The sequence below is a fragment of the Rhinopithecus roxellana genome, chromosome 4 (assembly GCF_007565055.1).
Source record: "Rhinopithecus roxellana isolate Shanxi Qingling chromosome 4, ASM756505v1, whole genome shotgun sequence".
Classification (NCBI taxonomy): domain Eukaryota; kingdom Metazoa; phylum Chordata; class Mammalia; order Primates; family Cercopithecidae; genus Rhinopithecus; species Rhinopithecus roxellana.
The window spans coordinates 43,512,761-43,529,278 of NC_044552.1; the positions used below are offsets into that span (position 1 = coordinate 43,512,761).

General features: G+C 37.2%; 1 protein-coding gene across 2 annotated transcripts in view; it reads left to right on the top strand.

The window, feature by feature from the left end:
* Positions 1–16,518, top strand: part of EYS (eyes shut homolog) — a 1,930,870-nt gene that overhangs the window by 1,895,457 nt on the left and 18,895 nt on the right. The window lies entirely within an intron of this gene.

A 16,518-nucleotide genomic window follows, 5' to 3' on the forward strand; every position in this document is an offset into this window, starting at 1 on the left:
TTCCCTTGTTCCCTGAAATCACTGCTATTCTGTTCTTTTTCAAGGTGCACTGATTTCATATTGTTCAAACACACATGTTTTATGATCAATTTGTACAGTTTAACACAATAGTGGTCCTGAGGTGATGAACATTCTCAGCTTATTAAGATAACAGGATTAAGAGATTAAAGTAAAGATAGGCATAAGAAATTATAAAAGTATTAATTTTGGGAACTGATAAATGTCCATGAAATCTTCACACTTTATGATAGAGATTGCAGTAAAGACAGGCATAAGAAATTATAAAAGTATTAATTTTGAGAACTGATGTATGTCCATATTAAAATGAAACCTTCACAATTTATGTTCCTCTGCTGCGACTTCCTGCAACACTCCCTAACTCATTTTATGAGGCCAGCATCATCCTGATACCAAAGCCTGGCAGAGACACACACACAAAAAGAGAATTTTAGGCCAATATCCCTGATGAACATTGATAACAAAAATCCTCAATAAAATACTGGCAAACTGAATCCAGCAGCATATCAAAAAGCTTATCCACCATGATCAAGTCAGTTTCATCCCTGGAATGCAAGGCTGGTTCAACATATGCAAATCAATAAATGTAATCCATCACATAAACAGAACCAACAACCAAAACCACGCAATTACCCCAAAAGATGCAGAAAATGCCTTTGACAAAATTCAACAGTCTTTCATGCTAAAGACTCTTAATAAACTAGGTATTGATGGAACATATCTCAATATAATAAGAGCTATTTATGACAAACCCACAGTCAGTATCATACTGAATGGGCAAAACTGCAAGCATTCCCTTTGAAAACTGGCACAAGATAAGATGCCCTCTCTCACCACCCCTATTAAAAACAATATTGGAAGTTTTGGCCTGGGAAATTAGGCAAGAGAAAGAAATAAAGGTATTCAATTAGGAAAAGGGGAAATCAAGTTGTCTCCATTTGCAGATGACATGATTATATATTTAGAAAACCCCATCATCTCAGCTCAAAATCTCCTTAAGCTGATAAGCAACTTCAGCAAAGTCTCAGGATACAAAATCAATGTGCAAAACTCACAAGCATTCCTATACACCAATAACAGACAAACAGAGAGCCAAATCATGAGTGAATTCCCATTCACAATTGCTTCAAAGAGAACAAAATACCTAGGAATCCAATTTACAAGGGATGTGAAGGACCTCTTCAAGGAGAACTACAGACCACTGATCAAGGAAATAAGAGAGGACACAATCAGATGGAAGAACAGTCCATGTTCATGGATAGGAAGAATCAATATCATGAAAATGGCCATACTGCCCAAGGTAATTCATAGACTCAATGCTATCCCCATCAAGCTACCAAATACTTTCTTCATGGAATTGGAAAAACTACTTTAAATTTCATATGGAACCAAAAAAGAGCCTGTATAGCCAAGACAATCCTAAGCAAAAAGAACAAAGCTGGAGGCATCACACTACCTCACTTCAAATAGACCACAAGGCTACAGTAACCAAAACAGCATGGTACTGGTAACAAAACAGAGAGATAGAGCAATGGAACAGAACAGAGGCCTCAGAAATAACACCACACATCTACAACCATCTGATTTTTGACAAACCTGACAAAAACAAGCAATGGGAAAAGGATTCCCTATTTAATAAATGGTGCTGAGAAAACTGGCTAGCCATATGTAGAAAGCTGAAACTGGATCCCTTCATTACACCTATACAAAAATTATTTCAAAATGGATTAAACAGGATATAGGCATGGGCAAAGACTTCACGACTAAAACACCAAAACCAATGGCAACAAAAGCCAAAGTAAACCAATGAGATCTAATTAAACTAAAGAGCTTCTGCACGGCAAAAGAAACTATCATCAGAGTGAACAGGCAACCTACAGAATGGGAGAAAATTTTTGCAATCTATCCATCTGAAAAAGGGCTAATATCCAGAATCTACAAAGAACTTAAACAAATTTACAAAAAAAAAAAAAAAAAAAACCCATCAAAAAGTGGGGAAAGAATATAAAAAGACACTTCACAAAAGAAGACATTTATGCAGCCAACAGACATATAAAAACTTGCTCATCATCACTGGTCATCAGAGGAATGCAAATCAAAATCACAATGAGATACCATCTCATACCAGTTAGAATGGTGATCATTAAAACGTCAGGAAACAACAGATGCTGGAGAGGATGGAGAAATAGGAACGCTTTTACACTGTTGGTAGGAATGTAAATTAGTTCAACCATTGTGGAAGACAGTGTGGCCATTCCTCAAGGATCTAGAACTAGCAATACCATTTGACCCAACAATCCCATTACTGGGTATATACCCAAAGGATTATAAATCATAAAATACTATAAAGACACATGCACACGTATGTTTATTGTGGCACTATTCACAATAGCAAAGACTTGGAACAAACCCAAGTGCCCATCAATGATAGACTGGATAAAGAAAATGTGGCACATATACACCATGGAAAACTATGCAGCCATAAAAAGGATGAGTTCATGTCCTTTGCAGGGACATGGATGAATCTGGAAACCATCATTCTCAGCAAAATATCACAAGGACAGAAAACCAATCACCACATGTTCTCACTCATAAGTGGGAGTTGAACAATGAGAACACATGGACACAGGTTGGGGAACATCACACACTGGGGCCTGTTGGAGGGTGGGGAGCTGGGGAGGGATAGCCTTAGGAGAAATACCTAATGTAAATGACAAGTTGATGGGTACAGCAAACCAATATGGCACATGTATACCTATGTAACAAACCTGCATGTTGTGCACATGTACCCTAGAACTTAAAGTATGATAAAAATAAATAAATAAAATAGTGTCCCTCCATTCAAAGAGCTAAGTATTTAGGTTAAGTCCAGGCAAAAATCTGTACAAATTAAATACAAATAAATAATTTAGATAAAAGTTCAGGGGAAAAGAGTAAGAAATATCCTAGTATACTGAATGCTTTAATTGCCAGATCAACGACAAGATAAATGCATTATTTCTTGCTAGTTAGACCTAAATAGGTATTAGAAAGGGATAGAATTAAATTAGGTTTCAAAGGATGGGTAAGACTTGAGTAGACTCATGAGAGATGGACATAGCTTTCCTAAGGTGAGAACCACTTCAGAAAAGCATGAAGAGGAATGGAAGGGTGGACTTGCATATATAAGTAAACCCCTTCATCTGAAAAAAACATTTCTAGCAGATAAAGTCTGAATTATTAAAATACCAGTGAGAACAAAAGAAGATGATATGGTTTAGCTCTCTGTCTCCACTCAAATCTCATCTCAAACTGTAACCCCCATGTATCAAGGGAGGGACTGTAATCCCAACATGTAGAGGGAGGGAGGGGATTGGATCATGGGGGGTAGTTTCCACCATGCTATTCTCATGATAATAAGTGAGTTCTCATGAGATGTGATGGTTTTATTAATATGTGTTTGGAAGTTCCTCCTTTGTGCTTCTCTCTCCTGCCACTATGTGAAGAAGTTCCTTGCTTCCCATATAGCAGTGTGAAAATAGACTAATACAGAAGATTTAAAAATCTCCAGGACTTGCTTACTGAGCTAAAAGGTATGCCCTCCAAATAGATGGATTTCAGCATTTCTGAATTGGATGATGATTCTTCAAAGTTTAAAAACCTAGATGACACATGCACATAATCCATGGAATCTGCCAAAACCTTCTGTAAATAAGCCTTTGAGACTCCTAAAACATCCGTAAATCTTCCCATACAATTTACCTGGCTTAATATTACTAGGACACTTTCAAATAGCATAAGAATAGCATAAAAGACAGCTCACTGTAAAACATATATATATATATATATGTATATATATATATACATATATATACACACACATACACACACACTTTTTTAAAGTAACCAAGATACGACAGAAAAAGAAAATATGCCCTCTTATCAAGAAAAGGAAAGAAAAAAGAGAAAAGAAAATGGAAAAATTAAGGGACAGGAAGGAAAAATCAAAAAAGACCAAACAAGGCTAGTCTAAAACATGACAAACAACTGCATATAAAACTAGCTTTGGGTTTTTGGGAAGTCTAAGCAAAATATAACACACAACAGGTTGCTACTCAATAAAAGAAAACATTCCAGTCATCACACCAAGAACAGAACACTATGTCCTGGTACTGAACTCTAATAAAAATGTATTGAGCAAACTTCAATTTAAAAAAAAGAAATTAAACAATGTATGTTATCTTGGAGGACAATTTTCTAGAAAATGAAGAGACTCTATATAGATGGCCATTTCATATATTGACACACCATAAAGGTTATATTATTATAGGCATAATAATATTATCATATATTATAATGCAAATATATTGTCATAAGGTAAATTAATATAGGAACCTGCTAATTATCTGGCATGTTACTAGAATAATAATGAATTATCTAGGGGAGCAATTATTTAACACTCATTAGATGGTTTCTCTTGGATATCAATTGTGTCAGCCAGAAAATAGTCAAAAAATTAAAACTTAAAGTCCCTGTAGAAGTCCAGGTATCCTAGTTATTGACTGAAAGGATCGCTATATGCTTTATTTTCCAGATTTATAGTTGACAAACTCGATGTTTTATTATGAAAATTTTACAGTTTACCTTGGCATCTGTTCAACCCCCAAATTGCAATTCATAAAACATGGAATAGAACAGTTCATCCTAGAAGACTTTGGTAGCAGGAATCACCAGATGTCTTTGCCTATCACAAAACAATCGTGTGATTTTGTAAAATGTTTAATTTTTAAGCCACACATCATCCTGATAGGTCCCCAAAGATCATTCAGAACAAAATAGCCACCCAAATAACTAAATGATTGTTAAATAGAGTTGTTCAGCATTATCCATCTGGGTTCTGAGGAAAGTGTGCCTAAAGGGATGATTTTATTTTTTCTATAATTGATACTTAACCATTCCTTCTGTTAGCAATTAGACAACATGTTTAATTGCTCATTCACACAACTCCCAGTGGACTCTGACAATAATCCATTCCTCCAGCAAAGAAAGATGCTTAACTTTCATTTTTGCTACAGTAACTAGGTGTGTACCTAGTTAATTTAAAATTTGTCAGACTGCTTAAATTGAAATGGAGAGGTAAAGTCCTAAGACTTCAAATAGTTAAGGATGGAAGAAAAGTTCTTTTTAATCTGTTAGATTCTTATTGTGATAAGGCTTTAAAGAAGAACTTACAAGCCAACATAAAATCATATGCACTTACCCATAGACCAAAAGGCAAATAATAGATTAATACATGCTACAAAAAGTCTTAAATTATTCTTACTTCTTTTTCTCTACTAACTGAACAGAAAATGGCTATGGTACAGTAGAAGAGCTATGGCTAAAGTCAAAATGTTTTTTATTAAACAAAATGAAATTGAGAGCATTTTAATTAAGAATCCTGAAATTTGGTAAGAACAAAGCTAATTTTATCTGCAAAGATTATCCATTTAAACTCATAGGCTTATTGTATGTAGAGATAAAGACCTATCTGTTTATGACATAGACTAAGCTTTGAGTCCATCTTAAAGAATAATGCTCTGGGAATTAATCTATTTTAGAAATAACTCTTGAGGTGTACCACCAAGAACAGGATGATTTGGTAGCAAATAACCATCAGTAGGGATTGTTCAACTTAAAGTGATTAAATAGATGTGCTGAAATCATCAAAATTACTGCATCCAAGGTAAGAGTGGTGAAATTCACAAAGCATAGGGGAAACTTGCAGAGCTTTAGATTTGGAGGAAAAAGTTACACTTTAAAAGCAGAGGTGCAGGTCAGCAAATGATGGACTAGGAAGCTACAGGCTCTCCTCTCCCAACAAAGACACCAAATTAACAATAGTATGTGGACCACAATACCTCTGTGATAATGCTGGAGACCAGTTGAGAATCTATAGCAGTAAGGCTATTGTAAGACAAAGACAGAATTCCAGTGAAAGATGTAGGAAAATCTGTGGCATTTGTCACACACATTTGTTCCCCTTCCTCTACGCAGCATAACACAGAGCAACTGGAAGTAATCCTCTATATGAGTTCTCCTCCCTTGGGACAGAAAATAAACAATAGACCATGAGTCCAATGTTCTGACTTGTCTGAGGGCTGCCCAAAAGACTAATTTCTGTATCATCTGACTCAGAGTGCTGACAGTATTGACACCAGAATTCAGAAGCCACTGGAAACAAAGGTGAGCGGAATGTTGGAAATGCAGTTCAGCAGGCAGATTCCAGGGAGAGTAAGAGATTAGAAGGGTTTGAGAGGTCTTCCAGCTGGGCTGATTAAAGAAGGTCTTCTCTTGTACAGAGTCAGTATATACAAACTGGGATAGATGGGCATTTTTCAAATGCCCAAACCCCAGCAAAAAATTACAAGGCATACAAAGAAATGGGAACATGGCTAAATCAAAGGGACAAAATAAAACTCCAGAAACCAACCCTAATGCAGATATATGAGCTGCTTAACAAGGATTTGAAATAACTGTCATAAGGATCTCAATATGTTAAAAAAGATAACATAGGCAACTAAAGAAATCAGGAAAATTATGCATGAACAAAATAAGATTGTCAACAAAGATAAATAAACTATATAAAAAAGAGAAGTTCTATAGCAGAAAAATATAAAAACTGAACTGAACAATTCATTATAGGGGTTTAATAGCAAACTTGATCTGACATGAGAAGGAATTGGCAAACTTGAAATAGGGTCATTTAAAATTATTGAGAGAATTGGACAAAGTGGGCAACCAGACACAGCCAGGTGGAACAGCTACCACCAAGGGACTAGGACAAGTGGCACACAGTCCTAGCAGATCTTCAGAGGGAAGGCACTGAGAGCAGACTGAGGGAAGACACAGAAGCTGAGCTGAAGAGGGAGGAAGTTGGGACCCCTGGGGGGGGCTACTATGCACCAGTACTTGTTCCTGACCCCCAGTGACTCTGGGGGAATGGGTGAGTTGAACTGGTAAGGAGTAACCCACTCTCACCACAGGCCTCTGGAATCCTGGCAGCAGGAGATCCCTCAACCACCACAGACACTTGAGTTGGCAGGGAAACCTGCTTAGAGAAGTGATAGGGAAGCATACTAGCCGATACAGAGCCTAGAGGGTTAGGAATGGGAGCATCTATAGACAGATCATCAAGGCAGAAAATTCACAAAGATATTTATGAACTAAACTCAGTACTGGATCAAATGTATGTGACAGACATCTACAGAACTCTCCACCCAAAAACAACAAAATATACATTCTTCTCATTGCCACAAGGCACATACTCTAAAACTGACCACATAATCAGACATAAAATACTCCTCAGCAAATGCAAAAGAACTGAAATCATAACAACCACTCTGTCAGATCACAGTGCAATAAAGTTAGAAATCAAGACTAAGGAAATAGCTCAAAATCATTCAATTACATGGAAATTGAATATCCTGTTTCTGAATGACTCTGGGGTAAATAATGAAATTAACACAGAAATAAAAAACTAATGAGAACAAAGATGCAACATACCAGAATCTCTGGGACACAGCTAAGACAGTGTCAAGAGGATAATTTACAGCACTGAACACCCATATCAAAAAGTTAGAAAGATAGCAATTTAACAACCTAACATCACAATTAAAGAACTAGAGAACCAAGAGCAAATCAAGCCCAAAACTAGCAGAAGAAAGAAATAACCAAAATCAGAGCTGAACTGAAGGTGATTGAGACACAAAAAATCATTCAAAAGATCAACAAATCCAGGAGTTGTGTTTTTGAAAAAAAAATTAATAAAATAGAGAGACTACTAGCTAGACCAATAAAGAAGAAAAGAGAGAAGATCCAAATAAACACAATTAGAAACAAAAGGGATATTATCACTGACTCCACAGAAATACAAATAATCAGAGAATATTTTAAACACTTCTATGCACACAAACTTGAAAATCTAGGAGAAATAGATAAATTCCTGGATACATACACCCTCCCAAGACTGAACCAGATAGAACCTGAATCCCTGAGAAGACCAATAATGACCTCCAAAATTAAATCAATAATAACTAGCTTACCAACCAAAAAAAGCCCAGGACCAGACAGATTCACAGCCGAATTCTACCAGATGTACAAAGAAGAGCTGGTACCATTCCTACTAAAACTATTCCCAAAAATTGATGAGGAGGGACTCCTCCTTAACTCATTCTATGAGACCACCATTATCCTAATACCAAAACCTGGCAGAGACACAACAAAAAAGAAAATTTTAGGCCAATATCCTTGAAAAACACTGATGCAAAAATCCTCAACATAGCACTGGCAAACCAAGTCCAGCAGTACACCAAAAAAATTTGTCCATCAAGGTCAAGTAGGCTTTATCCCCAGGATGCAAAGTTGGTTCAAAAATAGCAAAGATATGGAACCAACCTAAGTGTCCATCAACAGATACTTTTGTACTAGTACCATGCTGTTTCAGTTACTGTAGTCTGGTAGTATAATCAACCTAAATGTCCATCCACAGATGACTTTTGTCAAATACCATGCTGAGAGATGTTGTCACCACCAGGCCTGCCTTACCAGAGCTCCTAAAGGAAGCACTAAATGTGGAAAAGAAAAACAGCTACCACTCACTGCAAAAACATACCAAATTAAGATCACTGACACTATAAAGAAACTGCATCAACTAACAGGCAAAATAACCAGATAGCATCATAATGACAGTATCAAATTCACAAATAACAATATTAACCTTAAATGTAAATGGGCTAAATGCCACAATTAAAAGACACAAACTGGCAAATTGGATAAACAGTCAAGACCCCTCGGTGTGCTGTGTTCAGGAGACCCATCTCACATGCAAAGACACACATAGGCTCAAAATAAAGGGATGGAGGAATATTTACCAAGCAAATGGAAAGCAAAAATAAGCAGAGGTTGCAATCCTCGTCTCTGATAAAACAGACTTGAAGCCAACAAAGATCAAAAAAGACCAAAAAAAAAAGGACATTACATAATGGTAAATGGATCAATCCAACAAGAAGAGCTAACTATCCTAAGTATTTATGCACCCAATACAGGACTACTCAGATTCATAAAGCAAGTTTCTTAGAGACCTACAAAGACACTCAGACTCCTACACAATAATAATGGCAAACTTTAACACCCCATTGTCAGTATTAGACAGATCAATGAGACAGAAAATAAACAAGGACATTCAGGACTTGAACTTACCTCTGGAGCAAGCAGACCTAATAGACATCTACAGAACTCTTCACCCCAAATCAACAGAATATACATTCTTCTCAGCACCACATCACACTTATTCTAAAATTGACCACATAATTCGAAGTAAAACACTCCTTAGCAAATGCAAAAGAATGGAAATCATAACAAACAGTCTCTCAGACCACAGTGCAATCAAATTAGAACTCAGGGTTCAGAAACTCACTCAAAACCACACAACTACATGGAAACTCAACAACCTGCTCCTGACTGACTACTCGGTAATTAATGAAATTAAGGCAGAAATAAATAAGTTCTTTGAAACCAATGAGAACAAAGACACAGTCTTTTTGTCTTTGTGTACTAGAATCTTTAGGACACAGCTAAAGCAGTGTTTAGATGGAAGTTTATAGTACTAAATGCCCACAGGAGAAAGTGGGAAAGATGTGAAATCAACACCCAAACATCACAATTAAAAGAACTAGAGAAGCAAGAGAAAACAAATTCAAAAGCTAGCAGAAGACAAGAAATAACTAAGATCAGAGCAGAACTGAAGGAGATAGAGACACAAAAAACCTTTCAACAAATCAACAAGTCCAGGAGCTGGCTTTTTAAAAAGATTAACAAAACAGATAAACTGCTAGCCAGCTAAGAATAAAAAAGAGAAGAATCAAATAAACACAGTAAAAAAATGATAAAGGAGATATCACCACTGATCCCACAGAAATACAAACTACCATCAGAGAATACTATAAGCACCTCTACACAAATAAACTAGAAAATCTAGAAGAAATGGATGAATTCCTGGACACATATACCCTCCCAAGACTAAACCAGGAAGAAGTTGAGTCCATGAATAGACCAATAATGAGTTCTAAAATTGAGGCAGCAATTAATAGCCTGCCAACCAAAAACAGCCTAGGACCAGACAGATTCACAGCCAAATTCTATCACAGGGACAAAGAGGAGCTGGTACCATTCCTTCTGAAACTATTCCAATCAATAGAAAAAGAGGGCCTCCTTCATAACTCATTTTATGAGGCCAGCATCATACTGATACCAAAGCCTGGCATAGACACACACAAAAAAGAGAATTTTAGGCCAATATCCCTGATGAACATTGATGCAAAAATCCTCAATAAAATACTGGCAAATTGAATCTAGCAGCACATCAAAAACATATCCACCATGATCAAGTCAGCTTCATCCCTGGAATGCAAGGCTGGTTCAACATATGCAAATCAATAAACGTAACCCATCACATAAACAGAACCAATAACAAAAACCACATGATTATCTCAATAGATGCAGAAAAGGCCTTCGACAATATTCAACAACGCTTCATGCTAAACATTCTCAATAAACTAGGTACTGATAGAACGTACCTCAAAATAATGAGAGCTATTTATGACAAACCCACAGCCAATATCATACTGAAAAGGCAAAAGCTGGAAGCATTCCCTTTGAAAACTGGCACAAGACAAGAATGCCCTCTCTCACCACTCCCATTCAACATAGTATTGGAAGTTCTGGCCCAGGGGAATCAGGCAAGAGAAAGAAATAAAGGGTATTCAAACAGGAAGAGATAAAGTCAAATTGTCTCTATTTGCAGATGATATGATTCTATATTTAGAAAACCCCATCGTCTCAGCCCAAAATCTCCTTAAGCTCATAAGCAACTTCAGCAAAGTCTCAGAATACAAAATCAATGTGCAAAATTCACAAGCATTCCTACACACCAATAACAGACAAACAGCCAAATCATGAGTGAACTCCTATTCACAATTGCTGCAAAGAAAATAAAGTACCTAGGAATACAATTTACAAGGGATATGAAGGACCTCTTCAAGGAGAACTACAAACCACTGCTCAAGGAAATAAGAGAGGACACAAACAAATGGAAAAACATTCTATGTTCATGGATAGGAAGAATCAATATCATGAAAATGGCCATACTGCCCAAAGTAATTTATAGATTCAATGCTATCCCCATCAAGCTACCATTGACTTTTTTCACAGAATTGGAAAAACCTACTTTAAATTTCATATGGAACCAAAAAAAGAGCTCGTATAGCCAAGACAATCCTAAGCAAAAAGAACAAAACTGGAGACATCATGTTATCTGACTTCAAACTAGACTACTATACTACAAGGTTACAGTAACAAAAACAGCATGATACTGGTACCAAAACAGATATATAGACCAACGGAACAGAACAGAGGCCTCAGAAATAATGCCACACATCTACAACCATCTGATCTTTGACAAACCTGGCAAAAACAGGAAATGGGGAAAGGATTTCCTATTTAACAAATGGTGTTGAGAAAACTGGGCAGCCATATGCAGAAAACTGAAACTAGACTCATTCCTTACACATTATACAAAAATTAACTCAAGATGGATTAAAGACTTAAATATGAAACCTGAAACCATAAAAACCTAGAGGAAAACCTAAGCAATACCATTCAGGACATAGGCATGGACAACGACTTTATGACTAAAACACCAAAAGCAATGGTAACAAAAGCCAAAATAGACAAATGGGATCTAATTAAACTAAAGAGCTTCTGCATGGCAAAAGAAAGTATCATCAGAGTGAACAGACAACCTACAGATCCCGTTAATTCTAATAGGCCCTGTCCCAACTGTGCTGTGTGTTTCCTTTCTGTCTTGTTTTCTTTCTCAACCCTACAAATCACTATTATTTGCTTAGATTCAACTACATTGTATTTGTCACTCGGGGTGCCATAACAAAATACCACAGACTGGGTGGCTCAAACAACAAAAATGTATTTCTCACAGTCTGGAGGCTGAAAGTCTAAGAGTGGTGTGCCAGAATGGTTAGGTTCCAGCAAGGGCTCTGTTCCTGGCGCATAGACAGCTGCCTCTAGCTGTGTCCTCCCATAGTACACACAGAGAGAGAGCATGCTCTGTGGTGTTTCTTCTTATAAGGATGCTAATTCTATTGGATTACAACTCCAACATCACAACCTCATTTAACCTTAATTATTTCAGTTAAAGTCTTATCTCCAAATATTGTCACACTGGGGATTAGGGCTTCAACATATATATTTGGGGAGACAGAAATATTTAGTCCATAATATACATTTTTAAACTATCTTGGTCTTTGTTTCTTCAAAAATATAATAAGACCATCCATCTAAATCACTTTCTTTCTGTAGGAAGTACATTCTTTAAAATTTCCTTAGTGTTTGTTAGAGACATATTATCTATTACTCTTTATATGAATATGCATTTTGCTCTTTTACTTGAAAGATTGTTTTTGATCGTGAAAGTGTGTTGACAGTTTTCTCACAGCACACGAAGATCTCATTGTCCCCGATTTCAGTTGTTGCAACTGTCTGTCTAATTATTGTGTCCTTTCTCTGGTTAATTTTTTTTTCCTTTTTGAGACAGAGTTTCGCTCTTGTTGCCCAGGCTGGAGTGCAATGGTGCGATCTTGGCTCACTGCAACATTCACCTCCCACGTTCAAGTGATTCTCCTGCCTCAGCCTCCCAAGTAGCTGGGATGACAGGTGCCCACCACCATGCCTGCCTATTTTTTGTATTTTTAGTAGAGATAGGGTTTCACCATGTTGGCCAGGCAGGTCTTGAACTCCTGACCTCAGGTGATCCATCAGCCTCAGCCTCCCAAAGTGCTGGGATTACAGGCGTGAGCTGCCATACCCGGCTTCTGGCTATTTTTAAAATCCTCACTTTTTGGTATTCCACAATCATTAAGATATGTCTATACATAGACATTTTTTTTAAAGTCCTGTTGGAATTTATTGAATTTATTGGATTACTGTGTTTCAGCTATTCTGGGAAATTCTCAATTCTGAAGCTTTATTTCTTCAATTTTATCTTTCTCGTTCATCCTTTCTCTCTCTTTTTCTTACTTTTCTCTTCTCTGGAACTCTGGTTAGATCTTGTTAGTTTCCTAGGGGTGGACATAACAAACATGTAGCTTAAAACAACAAAAAAGTACTGCCTCACAGTTTCTGGAGGCCAGAAGTCTGAATTCAAGGTGCTGGCAGGGCCATGTTCCTTAGAAGCCTCTAGAGGCAGTTTCTTCCTTGCTTCTTTCCACTTTTGGTAACTCCAGACTTTTCCTTGCCTATAAGTGCATCACTCTAATCTCTGCCTTCATATTAACATAGCATTCTGCCTGTGTGTCTGTGGCAATAATGGTGATTTCCTTCTAATTCACCCTTTCACTGAGTGTATCTTTAGGGTCCCAGTTTTTTGGTGGAGGGCCTCCTTTTACACATTAAGCAATTTCTAGGCTTCTCTCTTATCCACATGTCCTTGAACAGTTGAAGATTAAACTTTGGATTTAGCAGATTTGGCAAATATGCTCGAGGAAAAACCTGGCTTTATCATTCTACTTATCTATTTAGCTTCTATTTTTTTCTCTCATCTTTTTTGGCATCTGAATATTCTTTTTCCCTGCCAGGTCATCAATTTATTGGAAAAGATGTTTTCGAATAATTTATCCAATATTTTTGGTAGTTTTCATGATGGGGAAAAGGGTAAATCATGTTATCTAATCTACTACACTGCTGGAAACAAAAGTCAACTATTGGATTTATTTTAAAAGAAGCCCATCTGGCCAGGCGCAGTGGCTCATGCCTGTAATCCCAGCACTTTGGGAGGCCAAGGCGAGCGAATCACTTGAGGTCAGGAGTTGAAGACCAGCTTAGCCAACATGGGGAAACCCTGTCTCTACTAAAACTACAAAAATTAGCCAGGTGTGGTGATGGGCACCTGTAATCCCAGCTACTCGGGAGGCTGAGGCAGGAGAATCGCTTGAACCCAGGAGGCAGAGGTTGCTGTGAGCCAAGATCGCGCCACTGAACTACAGCCTGGGTGACAGAGTAGAACTTTGTCTCAAAAAAAAAAAAAAAAAAAAAAAGAAGGCCTTCTGATAGGTATTACATAAAGCATTAAAAACTACAGAAGAAAGTTAAAAGTGCTATGAGAGGACATTGCAAGTGGGAACACCATCATTTGGTCCCAAGTTTTGAAGAGCAGATACTGCTAGACCCTGATCGGTGATTTTAAAGGTGGGGAAGGGACACTGATAAAGAAAAAGGTCCTTCTGTAGTAGTACATTTAATGTACCAGCCTGTTACTTATCCCTCCATCCTCATTAAAGCAGCAAGAAAGAAGATAAAACAGTATCCTTTTCGTTTTTAAAATGCACTTGGTGTAAAAAATAATGATTTATGCCCTGTATCATGGTAACTCAAAGACAGCTTAACTGATGAATTAAAAATTAAAGTATGCTTGAACATAAGCAAGATATGGAGTATGCATGAGAAAAAATACATTATAATGAAAAGAGAAGCCACTAAAATATATTTACAATCCAAGTATTTTTATAGTTATTTGGTGTGTATTTTGGGGGAATACTTCACTATTTTCAAAATCTAAAATGAGAAAATATGTCACAAAAGATGCTGCCTCATAACATCTACAAATCTGCACATACCATTTCCCTCACTACTGCTGCCTCAAATTGCAACCTGGTGGCTCCCGACAACCCTCCTGTCAGGGACCTCACCCATTACTGCTAGAGACATCAAAGTACCAGAGTTCAACTGTTTGTTTGTATGTTTGTCTGCTTTTGGCAGAAGTGTGGAGATTTCTCTTCCTTTTTATATTGTGCTTGGTTTGAAGAATACTCAAACAGTTCTTCTTTAAACTCAATGTCTCCCAGAATCTTAGTAAGAATAACTTTTCTAGTATCTTTAATTGTAGTCTCCTCTACTTTCCTATGCTGAATCTGGGAATAACTTGGGAGAAAAACTGTGCATAAAATCAGCAAACCAGTCCAACTGGCAAATATCATGCAGCTCACAAAAATTGCCCTGCCCTTCTATCTGACAACTTGGATGCTTGGTTACTAGGCAAACCTGTCTGCAAAACTCTTTCTTTGATATAAGTAATCTCCTAGGAAACTTCTAAGTCTTAAATGTAAATAGATTTCTGGCAGACATCACCATTCTACCAGACATGCCCAACAAATATAAAACACATCAGAAGATATAACTTAGGTGCAAGCTGATACGCCTGCCAAACTATTATTTGAATTCTAATTAGAATTCTAATTCCTTCCTGGAAAATCTTAGCCTAAGTCAGAGGTTGTCTGAATCACTGCGCAATGAGATATTAAATTTTTCTTGTCTAAAAGTTCAGGCTGAGGCCTCAAAGCTAATAATAAGTATAATGTATACCCACAAGTCTAAAAACAGTTTATGAATGATGAGATATCACTATGCATCTACTGGAACAACGAAAATTAAAAAATAATGACAATGCCAATACTGGCAGGGATATAGAGAAACTAGATCCCTCACACATTGTTGGTGAGAATGTAAGATGGTATAGCCACTATAGAAAAAAGTATGGCAGTTTCTTATAAAACAAAACATACATTAACCATACAACCCTGCAATCACACTGCTGGACATTTATACCAAAAAGAAAAAAGAAAAAAAGAAAGAAAACTTATGTCCACACAAAATCACATGCACAAATGGTCTCAGCAGAGTTATTATAATAGCCAAATCCTAAAAACTACCCAAATGTCCTTCAATGGGTGAATAGTTAAACAAATCTTATAGAATTATCCCATGGAATACTGCTCAGAAATAAAAAAAAACACAAACTATTGAATCAAGCATGTATTGAATCAGGATCTCAAGGGCATTATGCTGAGTGAAAAAAGCTGATAGATGATCCATATAGAGTATGCCAAGAGATGGTACTATTGGTCCATCATTTGCTCCCAGTCTATATTGTGGGGTAGGGGTAGGATCTAAGAGAATTGGTTCTGAAAAAACGGTTGTTTTTTGGGTTTTCTTGAAGAGCATTATTGGCATAGGAAGAGGGGTTAGGATGTACCCAAAAAATGAGTGACAAAGGAATCAAAATGTACTCAAAGAAAGTAAAGGCTCTTGCCACAAGGAAAGCCTAAGATTTCCTTCCTGGGGTTGTCAATTTCTGCTGAGTTGACTTTGGCTGTGAAACAGGAGTGCAGCATGAGAGAACAAGATCTCAGAGTCAGACCTATGTCCCTGGAGTGACAGAAAACTTAAGACCAGTTCCTGACCCACATCCAAAGTAGCTTAAAGCCAAGAGGCCGGCTGTAGCTTTTCCTAATAGCAAGGCCAGAGGCATAGCAGCTGGGGAGCAGAGGTGCCATTCCACAGAAGACAGGGCAAGAACCATGGCCAAGATAAGCAGGCATGAGTCACCTTAAAAGGACCTTGACCAGAAAGGTA